This window comes from Jaculus jaculus, chromosome 7 (genome assembly GCF_020740685.1).
Source record: "Jaculus jaculus isolate mJacJac1 chromosome 7, mJacJac1.mat.Y.cur, whole genome shotgun sequence".
Taxonomy (NCBI): Eukaryota; Metazoa; Chordata; class Mammalia; order Rodentia; family Dipodidae; genus Jaculus; species Jaculus jaculus.
In genome coordinates, this window is record NC_059108.1 from 105,477,938 (window position 1) to 105,492,929 (window position 14,992).

The 14,992-nt window shown below is 40.4% G+C and overlaps 1 protein-coding gene across 1 annotated transcript in view; it reads right to left on the minus strand.

The window, feature by feature from the left end:
• Nucleotides 1-14,992, minus strand: part of Trim9 (tripartite motif containing 9) — a 95,905-nt gene that overhangs the window by 51,680 nt on the left and 29,233 nt on the right.

The window sequence follows — 14,992 nt, forward strand, 5'->3', positions numbered from 1 at the left end:
TGGTGTAACCACTCTTCCCTTGCGCCTGCTTTTGAGATTGATCATGGTATCTCTGATTCACATTCGGGGTTGAGAAGAAACAGAGACTGCATTCTGGTGTCTGAGCAGCTGAGATGGTAGCTGGCCTCCCCCCTCAGGGCCTCTTGTTAGTGGAAGAATGAACTCCTGCCTATATCCTACACTGGAAGTTTCTACTGCTTGCAGCCAGAAGCATTCTACTAGATACAGAATTCCTTCTCCTAGCAGCCTAGACATATCTTTCTGTCCCTCTTTTAATGACAAACATCCTTTTTCACAATACAGTCCTTGAAAACTAAATCTCATGCTCTTCCTTGTTGGCACAATGCCCCTCTCACTGTTTTCTTTCAGTAAAAAAAACAAACCTAAAAATGTTTATCTCTTAGTTCTGTTCATTTTTCCTCCTATACTTTCCTTATTAAATACAAAGTAGGGCATTCCCTGCACAAATATGAGTATGGGGTGAAAGCAATGAAAGAGGGTAGAAAGAGCACAGACTTTTGAAAGAGTTCAAACTGTGACTCTGTCCTTTACTAAGTGACCAAGAGAATTATTCCAGGGGAAAAAATGAGAATAGTAAATTCTTTGTTGTTGGGTCACTCTGAAGGTTGAACACATTAATCTGTGTGAAAGCTTCTGCTAATAAAGAAAAGTGATTAGGGGAATGTTCTAAACTCATAAATGCTGTCAGTTACAAGATAGTCAACCTTTTATGCATGGTTTATGTCCTTCATAAAATGAGAAGAATACTATGACTTGTGGGCATTGTGGGCATTATAAGAGAATATAATCTAAAGCCCAAGAACACTGTGGGTGCATAGCCTATGATGTATGCTTAATATGTGTTGGCTGGTATTAATTTTGCTTTCATTGTTTTTGTGCACACAAACACCCAACTAGTGGAAGGATTAAAGGATAGATTCCTGGAACATGAACTATTGGAGAATGGCTTTGATCACTTGCACTTTGCTTCACATATTGAGACTCCAGGTGAGTAGACCAACACAGTAATGGAAGAAAAAGCACATAGTGAGCCTACAGTTGCAAAAGGACTATTCATTTCCTTATTATTTAGTCTCAGCCACGTTATTCTTTGGGGAATTTTTTATTTTGTATTTTTGCTCAAAATAACTATTTCCAGGCCACCAGAAGAGCATCAATAAAATAAGAAACGGTTTGAAAGGAAGATATGTTTTCTGTTTCACCTCTTAGAATTCATGTCTTTATAGTTTTCTAAATAAATAAAGTTTGCTAGGTTTCAGCATTTCTTTTCCCAGGGCATTATCACTTATTGCTTCATAATAACCTTTGGAAGTTTGGGGACAGGAGCCAAATCCATTTGACTACACAGAAGTGAAATTACCTGATTTCTTACTTTCCCAGTTTGCCACTGATTGTGTCCATATAATGATAGAAGTCATTAAATTGAGTCATAAAGATTTGTTGACCAGGTGCTGCTACATGCTCAGAGAAAGTTATTCAGCAGTAGACAAAGAGTGCTGGACTCACTCAGGCTTTTATATAGGAAAGTAATAAATGAACTGGAAAAAAAATCAATTGTCTTTCAGATTTCATCTCTTTGTGTCTATGATCAGATGCCCAGAGACTTTGACTGCTCTGGCGTTTGATGAACAACCACAATACAAGATAAAGATCTAGATACCTTTCTCCTAAGCATTGTCCACTTGTAGTAATTCATCAGCATTTAAAAATCTTGGACAGCTATTTATCACTGCAAAATGTTCATTTTAGCATTTCTATGTGCATCATGCATGACTTTTATAGGATAGACTTTTGAGCACATTTGTAAACTGTATCAGATGTAGAACATTATTACTGATTGATTGGTTTTCTAGAAACCCTGTTCTGTGCTAACAGATTCGCTATATTCAGGACCACACAGCAGTGCTGTAAATTTACTGCCCTATCAGAGAAGTTACAAATATGTGGCAAGCGTTTTCTTTTAGGCACCACTGGCTGCAGTACATGCATCATTAGATGGAGAAAGGTATGGTTCTCAAAGCTGCTTGTGTTGTCTAAGCCATGGCATTAACATTTCTGGGATATCTATTATCCAATTTGCTGAGAAGGTGTCTGAAAGTGAGCAAGAGTAGTAAACACCACAATCCTTGATGGATTTCCAGTCAAGTTGTTCTGGTCTCTGAGCATGCTCATAATAACAGCTCTCTAAGGGAGGCAGCAAGCTGTTTGAATTTGCCAGAAACAAAGAACTCCACCTCCCTTCCCTCTTTGCCTGCCTTTCCCTGAATTTATCAGATATGTACAGGTGTGTGCGTGTGAGCCTGAGAATGGGTATGTGAGGCTGTGTGATATCCCTGTAGTGCTTTCTGTAAAGTCCTGCTCTGTTGCTCAACAAGGTCAAAGCCAACCTGAGAGACAATGAAAGACTCTGTTTCTACAAATCAAGGGATGAATATATATTTGGGAATACAATGCATATCTAATATGTTCAATGCCTTGGATTTGATCCACATCACTGAAAACAAAAATAAAAGTCCTATTTATTAGAATATCCTAACAACCAGGCACCAATACATCTTCTCTACCTCTCAGGACATGTAAAAAATTATCTACCTATCATCTCCACTTTTCTAGCAAGACACAGCTAAGCAGTATCTCTGCAAGGCTATGACCCATCAAACTTAGATATTTCTATGTGTTGCACAGATAGTTTTCAAACAGAGATGTGCATCAATATGGCAGGATTATCCTGCAATGATAGAGAGCCACTCTGGCCTTAGGTCACAGTCAAAAGACAGTGTCACCTCACTCAGTATTTATAGTTCCTTAGGTGAAAATTGATTGCCAGGGTCTCCATGGCTTTAACTTATGATGCTGCCCGGGGTGAGAAAATGTATGCAGAGACTGTTATGACAAGGCAGGGGACTTTAATAAAGTGGCAGGTACAGGCTGTGAGGTTCAGCATTCTGCCCAAGGCTCTGCAGAGGGTATGCCATCTAAGGATGTTCTAACCCTGAGATGTGTGCTGTTAGGCAGTTACCAAGTATGTGCAAATGGAGATCCTTGAACTATGCTTGAATGCACACACTGGGCTTTACTTCCCAGACATAGACTCTAGAGGATGTCTCCTCCTCACACATGCTACCTTGTCTTTGTGTAGGGCCCTCACCAGCAGGCTCTGAGCTCTTTCCCAGAAAGTTATTTTCCCTATGGCTTCCTGGGTCTGCTCTCATGCCCACGGTGTGCTGCCCTGTGCCTGAATGTGGGGTGCAGCCATGCTGTCTGATACTACCAATAATGATTTTGGGATAATAAAACAGACACAGGACCATTATTTTTTCATTTATGAGGTAAGCACTCTGCCACAGAACTACACCCTCAGCTTAAACTTTTCCATTGTCTAGATAGAAAATTTCAAACTTACACATATCAGGGCTATTTAAGGACTAATTAAAACATGCTATTATAAATATATGTGATAAAGTAGAAAAAATTAGAAATATAATTTTCATATAGAAATGCCTTGACTATTGTTTTCCAGGGACTCAAGTTTAAGTGAAAAACAGAGAAGCCTTCTCATCCACTCCTCCAGTTTCTAGTGGGGTAACTAGTAGAGACAAGAATTTTTATTTAAGAAATAACTTTTTTGTTGTATTTCAAAAATAAAACATATTCATTGAAGGAAAATTAGTCCTTGTGTTAGGGACGAAGTGAGGGAATTGGCAAGAGTAGGAAGATGGATTCTCAAAGAGACAGTTTAAAACTTTGAAATGCTAACATTTCAACAAGTAATCCTCAAACTGCTTGTCACTGCTCAGTTAAAAATGAACCAGAGAGCAGTTTGGGTCACTAAACTGTCCACAAAGCTAAATGGTAATCCAAAAGTGAAGGCAAGTAATAAATTCAGGGATCCATCTCCTATCCCCAACACCAAGTTCTGAGTTTTAGGCCACACAGAACAGACTTTAAAGAACTGAACAATTAAATTATTAGTTATGGAATCAACTAGTTATTTTTGCCATAGTCTGTCATCAGGGCAGGATGTAGTTTTCCTACAATAAGTCTCAGTGGATAGATCTGAAGCACTGGTTCCTTGTTCTCTCATCATGTGCCCACCTTGACTCTTCAGGTTAAACCCTTCTAGTTCTACCTCATTAAAAAGTTCTCTTCCTCTTTCTTCTGGTCTCCATTCTTTGGGAATCCAAGGGGTAAATATCCTGAACATTAGGCAGCCTTACCTGAGAACCAAGGAGACCCCCCAGTTCTTGAGAACACTTCCCCACATCATGCTGATAGCTTCTCTTCAGAGGTAGATACCCAGAAACCCAAAATCTACTCTCATGGTAACTGCTAACTCTGTAGGATGTGTCCCTCCCACAATGGCATGGTTTTCTGCCTAACTTGATGATTGGCAATTCTCCAAGGGAGAAAGAATGGCCAGACCATTGAATGAGGAATGGGATGGCGCATACTACCTCTGGCCTAACCTTTGCCCACCCTGAAAATGCCCCATCATTTAAAAAAGCACAAATACCATAAGGCCTTTAACACAAGAGTCCCCTTCTTAGAAGCCAACTTACAACTTTATAAGGAAAGCATGTGTGCAGATGCAGTTCATTTCCTTCCTTGCTTATGAGTTTGAGACATTCAATTCTTTCACATTGATGATGTTTCAGTTACTGTTTTGTTGCTGGGGCAAAGTACTGTATCAAAAGCAGCTAAGGGAAGAGAGTTCATTTGAGCTTACAATTCCAGAGGGTGGAGTTCTTCATGCCAGGAAAGTATGGCAAGTATGCTATGATTCCACAGTCCTTGTGACACACTTCCACAAAGGAGGTTTCACTTCTAAAAGGTTCCATGACTTCCCCAAAGAGTGCTACCAACTAGGGATTAAGCATTCAAACACATGAGTCTATCTATTGGGGTATTTTACATTCAAAGGCCACAAATGGCAAGCCATTCCTTCTCTGATAGGGTAACATTACATTTAGAAAGCCAAAATATATGGAAAATAAATTACTCAAAACTCAGCTACCTTCCATTAGTTCACTTAGTCAAAGGACAAATTAAAACACAGTCATCCTAATAACTGACCATCTTCATTGGCAAAAGAAAAACATTGGTACAGAAACTGTCTATATTAGCTTTATGTTTTTTCTCCTATCCAGTATTGAAAGATTTTTTAGGATCCAGTATTTATGGGCTAATTTCCATTCACAATAAAATTAGCAGTGATTATCAATATTTTTCAGAAAAATGGATTTGTGTCTGATTTTTTCCACTGTTTCCCTTATCATGTTTTTCAACCTGTTTCCATGCAAGTGAACAGTAGCTCCTGCCTAGTGAAAATAGGAATGGTCTCCATGACAACAGTTTTCTCTGTGCAAGTTAGAATCTCAGATTTGACTACCACAGAAATAAATCTCACCATGGGAATTGGTTGATTTTGTAAGTGACTAAATATCTGTGCAGTGATTTCTATAGAAAAGCTTGTGATAAACTTGCCCAAAAGCAAGGGCAGGTTATGCAGGGTGACTGTTGAAGCTGTCTATAACATCAAGCATGGAATGATATGCAGGGCGAGCCTGTCTGAACCGTGGCCCATGGCTTGTGGGGCTCCTACTTGCCAGGTATGGGCTGAGTACCCGGCCCTCTCAGGAATCATAGTGATGGTTCAAACCAAGATAGATGGCATGGGATTGATCAAATGATATGTGTTAACCCTCAACTATCATTCCCCTTATTTCCAGTAATTTTCAGTTCCCTGAAAGGATGAGATTTCCAAGAGTAGCTCTTAAGGCAGCCATGATGGCATGAACTGAATTTCTTATTTATTTTTCAGTTAAGAGTAGGAGCTGGTACTGTATACTTATCTCCATGTTTCCTTCTTAGCAACCTGTGCTATTACTTCAAATGCACTGAAATATTTTCAGTGCTGTGCATGTGGTGTGCATGCATGTGTGCATTCATGTCATATATGTGTAGGCACATGCATGTTCATGCTCATATGTGTATATAGGTCAAAGGTTGACATCCAGTGTCTTCCTCAGTTGCTTTCCACCTTATATTTTTATTTTAAAATATTTTATTTATATACAAGCAGAGATACAGACAAGAAAGAGAGATGGACGGGTACAGAACATGTGTACAGGCATGCCAGGGCCCCAGCCATTGCAAATGAACTCTAGATGCAGGTGCCACTTTGTGCATCTGGCTTATGTGGGTCCTCAGTAGTCAAACGCAGGTTGTTAGGCTGCAATGTCGAGCTTTTATGTGGGGATCCAAACACGGGTCTTCATGCTTGCACAGGAAGCACTTGGCCCACTGAGCCGCCTCCCTAGCCTTTCATGATAACAAATGTTTTACATATTCCTAATAACAGTTATCTAAATCATAATTACTACATGCAAGAAAAAAATCATTCTTGAGGCTGGAGAGATGGTTCAGTGGCTAAGGTGCTTATTGGCAAAGCCTGACAATCCAGGTTTGATTCCCCAGTACCCACAAATAGGTGATTGCACAAAGTGGAACATGCATCTGGAGTTTATTTGCAGTGGCTAAAGGCCCTGGCATACCCATTCTCATTCGTTTTCTTCCTCCTTCCCTCCCTCCCTCCCTCCCTCCCTCCCTCCCTCCCTCTCTCTCTCTCTCTCTCTCTCTCTCTCTGCATTTGCAAACAACTAAATAAAATATTCTCAATCTAGGAGTGTATAATTAGCAGACCGAATGCCCGAATGCCATATGGCCCTATTTCCTTGGGGCCCCTGAGCCAGGGTTCTCTTCAGAACTCTGAGCTGCCCTGTGAGAGCAGCAAATTCTATTAAAGATAGGTGGTATCCTGAACACAGAGGGGACTTTTGGAACTATACACAGCTTTGAAGACCCATAATTGCAACGTACGCCTCTGCAGAGTGCCACCACAAGGCTGGGCCAACCCAGTGCGGTGGTGTGTAGTGCTAAGTGAGGTGCTTCACATGCCAGTAAGCCCCCCAGCGTCCAGCCTGTGCTTCTCCTCCCAGCAGAAGATAATGACGGCCAAGTGTCGTAAAGTTGGGCCTCTCAAATTATGTCTTTTCTTTGTCCCCTCAAGCCCATCCCTGGGGTCATCTCTCTTTCTCTGCCCTCTTTCACAGCTTAGAAGGTTCTGCTTTCACTGAAATTCATTTACATTAAATTTTTATATTAAAAGATTTCCCTTTTAAATCTTTCTAGTTGTCAAATGAGACTTTGTAGTTAAAATAATTCTCTGTAACATTAAGAGTGGGAACAATTTTGCTGAGGCAATAAGACATTGAAATCACTTTAGCTGCACCTGCTGACTACAGAGACAACCCTGACACAGTCTCTTTCATCCACCCCTAGTAGATATCTACCTCCTTGGATACGAATATCCCTCAGAGGCTACCGAGGGCTTGGTCCTACTGGCACTGGTAGTGGAGGAATTGATGTCTCTTTACCATGAGCTTTGCCCAGGTCCCTGAGTCTAACCTGCTCCTATGCAGATCTGTTGCAGCTCTACTCCTCCTACATAGACCTTAGCCCCAAACTTTTCTGGGTGAATACAGAGCTGGCTTCCTTCTCTGCCTTTCTTTACCTTAACTGCTCTCTGACCCTTGCATGTGTGTAAGCATCCATCCATCCATCATATATTCTAGTGGTTCTGATTCTTTAAATGAATCCTGCTTGGTACAGGATTTAGAAGAGTGTGGAAAACACTTAATTACAGAATAAGCAAATTAAGTTTCCCTTAATGACACAGAACACTAAGCATATAAAAAGTAAGTCAAAACACAAATCAAACTCCATCAAGATGCCACTTCATACTCGCTAAGATAAATATAATAAAAAAGACAGACAGTAACAAGTGCCTGGTAATGTGGGGAAGTTACAAGCCTCACACATTGCTGGTGAAATGTAAACTGGTGGAACCGCTGCAGAAATGGCTCGGCAGTTCCTTGCAACACTGAAGAATATGACCCAGTAACTCTGCCTCTAGAAACTGAAAAAAAAAAAAAATCCTCATAAAAGTATTTATACCAGCTGAGATACGGAAACATTTCTAATGTCCATCATGATAAATGGATCCATGCAATGGAATACATTTAGCAATCAAAAGAAGGGAGGGGGCTGGAGAGATGGCGTAGCGGTTAAGCGCTTGCCTGTGAAGCCTAAGGACCCCGGTTCGAGGCTCGATTCCCCAGGACCCACGTTAGCCAGATGCACAAGGGGGCGCACGCGTCTGGAGTTCGTTTGCAGTGGCTGGAAGCCCTGGCGCGCCCATTCTCTCTCTCACTCTCTATCTGCCTCTTTCTCTCTGTCACTCTCAAATAAATAAATAAATAAAAATTTAAAAAAAAAAAAAAAAAAAAAAAAAGAAGGGAGGTTCCAAAATATACTATGATGCATATGAACCTTGAAAACATGCCAAGTGAAAGAGGCCAGATGCAGAAGGCCACATATTGTATGATTCTAACCATATAAAATGTCCAGGACAGAAAATGTAGTCAAGCAAATGAGTTACTAGTAGTTTGAGGGGAGGATAAAAAGGACAGCAACTGCTAATGGATATGGGGCTTTTTTGTGGGGGGTGATGAAAATGTTCTGGAATTGGATGGCTGTAATGTTTCTCTAACATCATGAATACCTAACATCTACTAAGCCTTATTTTAACAGGTGAATTTTATGATATGTGAATTGTCTCTCCATGCAGCTATTATTAAAGAAATCAAAGTAATGATGAATGCAGCAGGACTGTACCAATAGACCAGTGAGGTAAAAATGGACATGTGGTGCTTTAGTTGCAGGCCATTGGGAAATCAAGCTAGAATTAAGTGGGAAGCTTCCTCTCTATTCACTAGCTGTCACAATGCTAGAAGTGCTGTGCATTCTGTTGTGGGAGAAAAGTCATCAACAGTTTTAACCAGCAATGGACCCTGCAAGTGGTACAACTGGCTAGCTGAGCAAAATGTGACCACTAGTGCAAGAGTGGCCTATCTGTTAGAGGGTAACCAAGTGCTCTGTGATTGGATTTGAGGCCTGCTCCACAGGAGGGAAGTTTTGTCTGGGACTGAAAACCCATGGCTGGGAAGATCATGAATCCTATGAGGAAGATACTATTATTGTTTGGCTAAATGAATGTTAGATCCACCAAATTGCCCTCCAAATATATATGTTTATGCCCATTGATTAGAGCTGCTCTCATTACTCTCCCCCATCTCCTTTCCACTGAACCCCTTCTTTCCAAATAGTCCTTCTTATTTTGGTCTTTTGTTTTGCCCTCCTCCAACTTTACTGATGACAAATTGATGGATCCATTATGCAGGTCTTGTGTAGGTAACGACTACTATGTGAAGTCATGAATACAATGACCACTTTGTGTCTGGAGGACAGTGTTCCAAAGCACTCTCCATCCTTTGGTTTGGGTATTCTTTCTGCCACCTCTTCTATAAGGGTCCCTGAGCTAAGGCAAATGTACTTTTTAGTGCTAAACACTCAACTGTCACTTCTCAGCTCATTGATGAGTTTTGAGTCTCTCCAATGATCACCACCATCTGAAAAGTGAATCTTCTTTAACAAAAAGGGAAAACAGCTAGACTATGTTGGATTGGATCCTTGCTTTCCTGTGTGACCTCTGAAAATTCAGGCAAGTTAAACCACAAAGCCTTGGTTTCTGTCTTAGGACAAATGGGATCATGAAAGTGCACAGATCATGGAGCTATATGGATGAACTGGATCATGTAGGTGCAATGTTTGCAACAGTGCTAAAAACACACGTAAGTGACTAATAAGTTGTCAGGTTTTGTTAGATGAGTATTTTGAAGTCTGGAAACAGTTGACACTACAATAAGGTACATATTAGGGTAATAAATACAACGTCAGGGCAGTGTCATCGATGATGATGGTCTGCACAGTGTGTTATTGCTCAAGTCCTGGGATGGTATCGTCTGTGATCCGGTGTTTACTCTGAATGTAATGGCAGCCTTGAATCTCCAGGCCTTTTCACACATAGCCACTTTACCTAACCCCCTTCCTTGTCTCACCAGCAAAAGTAGGATTTTGACTCATCTTTCAAGACCCAACTCAAACATCACCTTTCCAAGATGATGTTCTGATCTGACCCACCCAGATAAGAGGTAGTCACTCCTCCAATAGCACTTTCCTTTACCTACACTGACCACATATATTCCTCCATGTTGGTTCCCACCAGAGTTCCTGGAGGATTAAGGCTGATGTGCTGAGCAATGGCTGACTACTGAGGACTGTCACAGAGCTTACAAAACCAGTTCTGTGGGTGTTACAAAGCTAGCATCATGGAGAGAACTCCATAGCAAGCTATCTGAGTGCCTTTGCTTTCAAGTTGATGACACACCTAGTACTTGTGAGGTCTGGACTCTTTGGTGTAACGTTAAACAGGACAGGTTACAAACTCAAGACATAGGTCCTCACCTAGAAAAGACATGCCCATAAGCACCTTGTAACTGGTAAGAAAAAATGGCTGAAGGACAGGTACCAACTTATGCTATATGTGAATCATGATTTTATTTATTTATTTATTTATTTAATCACGTGAAAATGACATAACATCTTAACAGAATTAAAGACAAAGCCTTCAACTGGAAAGTATACAGCTTTTCTTTTTTTTTGAGGCAAACTCAACAGACTGGTGTTTTGTTTTTTTTTTTTATGAGAGGGGCAGAGTGAATGAGAATTGGCACGCCAGGGCCTCCAGCCGCTGCATTTGTGCCCCTTGTGCACATGTGCTGCCTCGTGTACTTGTGTCACTTTGTGCATCTGGTTTACATGGGTTGTGTGTCTGGCTTACGTGGGACCTGGAGAGTAAAACCTGAGTCCTTGGGCTTCACAGGCAAGTGCCTTAACTGCAAAGCCGTCTCTCCAGCCTGAAAGTATAAGGCTTTTATCATAATTTTCTATTTAATTCACAATAAAATAACTTATTTGAGTACACATATTCTTTTGTGTGTGTATGTGTATGTTTGTATGTAATGGTGCACATGTGTGAGCATGTATATAGAGGTCAGAGGACAACCTGTGTGTTTTTCCTTAGGAATGCCATCTGCCACTTTGGGAGACAGGGTCTCTTTTGGGCCTGAAGCTCACCAATTAGGCTGGTGTGGCTGATCAGAAGCCTTTTTACCAGTGTTGGGATTATAGACACATGGGAATCAAACTCAGGTCCTCATGCTTGTGAAGCGAACACTTTACCAACTAAGCATCTCCCCAGCCCCTTGTGGGGAAACATATATATATATATATTCTTATCTACCTTATTCTTTTTAAAGTGTCTTTAATAGGTTTCATGGCATAATTACTAACACTCTGAATAAAAGTGTCCTTAGCAAATCTTGCAACTGTATTGTACATGCCCTTATTCAGGTACCAAATGTACCATCTTCCTCCCTGATTAATAGCATCCTCCAAAATGCCATTTCCTAAATTTTACTCATACATAAACTATGTTATGGTGATGAAGATGCAGCTGTACCAGAATGATTTTGTCAGTTATTTTATAGAGCAGAGGTTTGTGTGTGTGGAGGGGGATGTGGTTAGTGGTTTTCTACCAGCTTAGGGAAAAATCATTGTGTTTTCAGAGTACTTTCTGTCTGTGAAGTAATTACATGTCCAAGAAATATGGCTCTGTCCTCAAAGGCCACTCCTGAAGAGTACGCCTTTACAGGCCTCACGGGCAGGGGCATACTCACCAATACATTTCCAAGCACAGTTTTAGGATGCCAAGTAAGAGTTCTCTTGTGCCTTCTTCTTAACACAGCACCCTTGAGAAAGCCAGCCCATGCATCAGAGTCCTATATTAAAGTCACTGATTCATTGCCAGGGACAGAAAGTCCAACATGAACAAGACTCTGGTCTTGAGATACTAGTGTTCTAGGAGAGGGGAAGGCATGGAAACAAATATCAAAGCATCATGATATATTTGCAAGGTGTGTGCAGGACTTGTGCTGGTGTGTGCATTTGGGGTACTATGGAGTCAACTAGTACTCAGTTCTAGTTTGAAGATGGAATTTTAGAGAGAGATGAAACTGAAAAGAAGAAGAAACCAAGCAAAAATGAGGTAAGAGGGTAGGTGGCCTGGCCTGGTGGGGACTGTGTGCAATCCAGCTACTGAACACCATTAAAATTCTTACCTGCACTGACATTAACCTAACTCTCTCAACACTTATTTTTACAAAATTACTAATATGGACAAACAACTATAAATGTTGTAAAGCAAACCACCCACTTCTTTACGCCGGGGAACCCCCTGAAAATGACAAGATCCTTAGCATGGGAACATAATTAGGAAATAAATTTTGGTGGTAATAACACCTCTTCAAAACCTTTTTGCCTCCTATTGTGTGCCTGCTGGAATTCTTCTTCTCCTGGGAATTCTATGTGACGACCAACAGCCTCAGTCTTTAAGAGTTAACTTTCACTTCTGTTGCAATTAGCAACATTAAATTTATACTTGATCCACATGGATTTGATTCTGAAAGGGAGGGGAAAATTATTTTGATGGTTGGAAGGAGCAGGGTCTGACACATTATCTCTTCATTGATGAGTCCTTGATGTCAAAGTAAGAACTGTGACATGGGTACAGAGGTTTCTCAGACCTTTGGCAATTATTTCAGCATACTATAATGCACTCAGACTCCAATAGTTAAGCAGGCTCTTCCGTAGCACGATTTTTGACTCCATATGTGGCTATCATTGCCAGTGAAACGCTGAGTTAAGAATTAGAGGCCAGCGGGTCACATGATTTTACTGAATCCATCTCAGCTGGCTTTCATGGAATGAACTGCCATTTTACTATGTGTAAACAAGCAACCAATCAGAATTTTAAAAAATCTTGAAAGATGCCTTGCACAGACTGTTTTTGTCATACTTATGAAATGTTTTATTAATGATAATAGAATGAACTTTATAAATTATTTATTGGCACACGGCGTGTGTGTGCATGCACATGTGTATGGGTGGGCCAAGGTCTCTTGGTGCTGTAATGTAATGGCTTTCTGTCTTTGAGTGAGTGGCTGGGGAATTGAACCCTGGCCAGCAGGTTTTGCAAGCAAGTGCTTTTAACCGCTGAGCCATCTCTCCAGGCCAAAATAAGCTTTATGCTTGGCCTCTCCTCCTACTTACTAGAAGCTCAAGAGTCCTGAGATGAGTCAGCATTTCAAATGATCAGTTTCTTCAAAGGTCCTTAGGGAAATCCTGTGTCTCTCTCTCTCTCTCTCTGGTCAGCATTGAGGAGGTGTGGAGAACTTTGCTGAGCAGTGATTCATCATTGTACCATCTTCCTCCCTGATTAATAGCATCCTCCAAATAGAGTGCACTCACTCACAAACTAAGGTTATATGTTAAGGTGATACACTACAATCTTACAGGTGAACTACATATTCAGTCCACTGTTGACTGAGACACCACTGTGGGACATAAGGCTTTATTTTCTTTTGAAGACCTGATTCTTGGGGTGGATGGGTCTCTGTGAATGGGGAGTTATAGGCAGTGGATACTGGCCATGAAGATGCTTCTATTCAAATGCAGAATTCATTCAGCACTGTTTGTAATTCATATTTCATACTCCTTAACAATGTCTCAGCTATGCAAGCTCAGTGGAAAATTGGTCAGAACAGATGCTTTTATTACCCTTTATTTGTATATATGGATAGAGAGAGAGAATGAGAATGAGAATGAGTGTGCATAAGTGTTTCATAGCACATGCATGGAGGTCAGAGAACAACTTGGGGTGTTTCTCTGGGCTTTTGTGTGAAGCAGGGTTTCTCTTGTTTTTACTGTTGCTGCTGGCCACCCTCTGGATTCTCCTGGCTTTACCTCTCATTGCTTCATTGACATTGGGATTACAGATGCCCATGCTACTTCGTGCTTAGATTTATTTAAGTGTTGAGGAGGACTGAACTCAGGTCTTCTAAGCAAGTGTCTTTAACCACTGGGCCATCTCTCCGACCCCAAGAGCAGGTATTCTTATAAATGAGAAATTGTTAGTGAAAGATTAACTTTGAAAATAAAACATAAAAGAAATATTATTAGTAAGTATTAATTTATAAGGGGTCTACTGACTTAAACATCTTTAATAAAGTACATTAGCAATTTAATCAGCTACCATCGCTAAAGACAGATGAGTGTCCACTTGAACTTTAAAAACTGATTACTTTAAAATTTAGAAATTGAAGTCCAGAGACTTATTACAGAATAAATCTTTCTGTGGAAATGATTTTGACAACATTTTGAGCATGAGTTATAGCTCACAAAAGAGAAAGGATTAGATCTTATTTATAATGATTAGAATTGCTTTGTAGTGAGTATTTTATTAAAGTTAAGAGCCTTCAATTGTGAAATGCTCCCTTATTCTACGTTCTAATAAGAAGAGAATTGTCAGTTAAATTATAAAAGGATACCTTATATGTTAGATTACAGGACTAACAGGGATTGAAGTTGCTGGGGGCATTAAATTTGCTAATAAACAATTAGGGAGATTACTCTAGATTTCAATCACAATGTGATCACATTAGTCCCCTGGAGTGGAGGAGAGGGGCAGAGAAATCAAGTCGAGACTCTTGGTTAGAGAGAAACATGCTAGCTCTCAAGACAGAGGAAGTAGGAATATTAGTGACTTCTAATAGCTGGACAGGTAAGAAAAGGGAATGTTTTCTAGTCTCCAGATAGGAAGAAGACCTGACCACACCTGGATGTTTGCATAGCACATGCTGGACTTCAGTCTACTGGGCTATGAAAAACAGTAAGGTCACGAAACTGGTGTAGCTTGTTATTCAGAGATAAGGACACTAATACAAAATAAATCTTGGAATTCATGGATACAACATAGCTTGTGCAAATTTGAAGTCATATGTGTATTCTACTTGATATTTAAATTGATAAATTTGTTCAATTACTATTCACAAAATACATAAGAGAACTCTGAAGGTTTCATCAAGCCCTCCATAAGAGATGACCTTCATTA